Below are 2,857 nucleotides of genomic sequence, written 5' to 3' on the forward strand. Positions count from 1 at the left end.
AGGATTACAATATGATCAAGTAGAAATGTGTGAAATTTGAGAAATCTAGGCTTAAATCCTGGCTCTTCTAGTAATTAACTGTTGCACTGATAAAATTATATGTCTAGCTTGGCTTCAGTTTTCTCATGCATAAATGGATCCTGAATTATTTATTCTGCAGGTTGTTCCTAAAATTTCTTTTTGTAGCTGTATAGCACGTGGTAGCTGTTATAACATTCTCTCTTCTTTCACTTAGTGTTTATAATACTGTTCTTGGGCTTATCTGAGACTTTTATGTTTTTGATCATGAGAATTTAGGAGCCAACTTTGTTTTAGTTTCCCAAACTGATGATGCTGTAGTTAAAAATTCAAGATGTGCACTTCTACATTTCTCATCCATATTTCTTAAGTGAAATAAGATACATTTAAACATAACCATTTCTAATATCTTTAAACATAAATGAACAGAAATGCTCACTTGAAGTTCACTTTGAATGAAGTAGCTAAACTTCATGATTTTTGTCCATCCTGTCTGCAGTTCCCATAGTATAGAAGATAAATAGCTCTATGGGATATAATGTGGAATAAAATAAACTCTAACTCATAGAAATCTTTTTTTATAAGTCAAAGTCAGAGACATATAGGATTACTAGAAAGCTATATTGACAATATTGACAATGTATTGGGGGAATTTAAGGAGACACACTATTTAAATAAACATTATTATTTTATTGCACAGTACTTATCAGGGATATGTTTTTAAACTTATACAATAGCATATTGGAAGTCATTGGGTAATATAAGATATATATTTTGTGTCACATAAGAACCAGAAGTAAAAGTTCAAAAAAATGGCTTCTAGTTTGAGGCCTAATAATTGCCCTATATTTATTAAATCATTGAATTAACAAATCCTTATTTATTTTGTTACTTTAGTAAATTGTGAAAGTCACATTTCACATGTATGCATTCTTCACATATAACCAAGACTTTAGTTTTCTAAAAATTACTGTAAAATATCTCATAAAAAGCACTTTGAAATCACCCCATGTTCATGCAGTTGAATGAGTTATGTGTGAACATTTCGGTCAATCTTATTAGTTTGAAAGGAAAAACAAGATTTTAAGCTCACTTTTTTTACTTTTTTTTCTTTTCTTTTTCTTTTTTTTTTTTTTTTTGAGAGGTTTTTGCTATAGGGCACATGCGCTCGCCAGGAAGGCAGAGAGAGACAGAGAGATAGAAAGCGAGAAATCACCCCTCAGGGAGGATGGCCATGCCGCAATCCCTGCTCCTCCATTCTCCTCTCGGAATCTTGGGTACGCACGCACACGCACCCGGCGTGAGTTTAAGCCACCGGGTCTGGGACTCGAACCGCGGTCGACTACATGGGAGTCCAGCAACATAGCCATTACGCAAACTGCTGGTCCCGAGCTCACTTTTTTAATAGGTGCTAAATATAAGTTTTTAATATAGGGTTCGAGAGTTCAGATTTAATTCTTCATCTTTTACAATTGCTTTATCTCAGACATACTGAAGAAGTGAGTTAAAATGGCACTACCACCGTCCTTTCTGGGAATCTAGCAGTCAATATGTATTTTGCAATGTTTTCTTTTAGTAGACTATCAGTATATTTATTAAATTTATCTACATTTTATTCTTTTCACAGTGTGCCTTTCCTAGCTGTTCATTTCTTTTTGTTCCTGACTGTTTTCAGTAAATATTTTTATACATACTCTATTGATTCTTCTAGGAAAGAGACAGAGAAGAAAGAATAGGGAGGAGAAAGATAATTATAATTTTTAAAACAGAAGTGCATTTTCTGTGATGCTAAAAAATGCTAATACATATTTATACTATTTACTTATGACTTAATAAGCTATTTTACCAATATTATTATTGAAGCAAAGTATGTGTGCGTTTTCTGATGAATAACAGAAATTGTCTGGATTTACACATAAATCAGAATTTAACTAAGTCATCTGATCACCTTAATTTAATAAAACTTTAATGCATTTTATTATGTATGAATACAGGAAAAACTTTATATATATATATATATATGTATATATTATGTATGTTCCATGATATATTCACAAATGCCTTGAATAAAATTGTTTATGTGTCATTGAATTCCACCTTAAATTCGCTTCTTTTAAAAAAGCTATTGGTCTACAACATATTAAAGAGCAAAACAATACCACCATACCAAAATCTTTCCCCTAAATTTATTAGCTCTAGTATTTAAATATATTTCAATACGTGTGGCTTTCTGTCTAAATATAGGTAAATTTTAAACACTAATTAACTTTTTTGATTATGCAGTGCACGTATTTATATTCATTAGATAAGAAACAAAATGACAGCAATAGGAAAATAGATCAGAAATCTAACACTACTTATGTCAAACACACTGATATTAGTTCTTAGCAATATATCTATAAGTATTTTTTGCCATTACTAGAAATACTTATTTTATAGTTATTTTAGAAAACCCATAAGCAACCATAGTATATTAAAAGAGTGGTCATTTTTTTAACTGACCTGTATCTCAAAATGCATCCAAGTACTTTGCAAAAATAATGAGCTCACAAATTGAGATACATTTCATAGTATTAAGTTAAAAGTTAAAAACCAAGAGCTGGGCACAGTATCTCATATCTGTAGGCCCAGTAACTCAGAAAGCTGAGGGACCTTGAGGGGAAAAATATAAAAAAATTTTTTTTGAGAGGTTTTTGCTATAGGGCACATGCGCTCGCCAGGAAGGCAGAGAGAGACAGAGAGATAGAAAGCGAGAAATCACCCCTCAGGGAGGATGGCCATGCCGCAATCCCTTCTCCTCCATTCTCCTCTCGGAATCTTGGGTACGCACGCACACGCA

Source organism: Tupaia chinensis, unplaced genomic scaffold, assembly GCF_000334495.1.
Source record: "Tupaia chinensis unplaced genomic scaffold, TupChi_1.0 Scaffold000486_1, whole genome shotgun sequence".
Classification (NCBI taxonomy): Eukaryota; Metazoa; Chordata; class Mammalia; order Scandentia; family Tupaiidae; genus Tupaia; species Tupaia belangeri.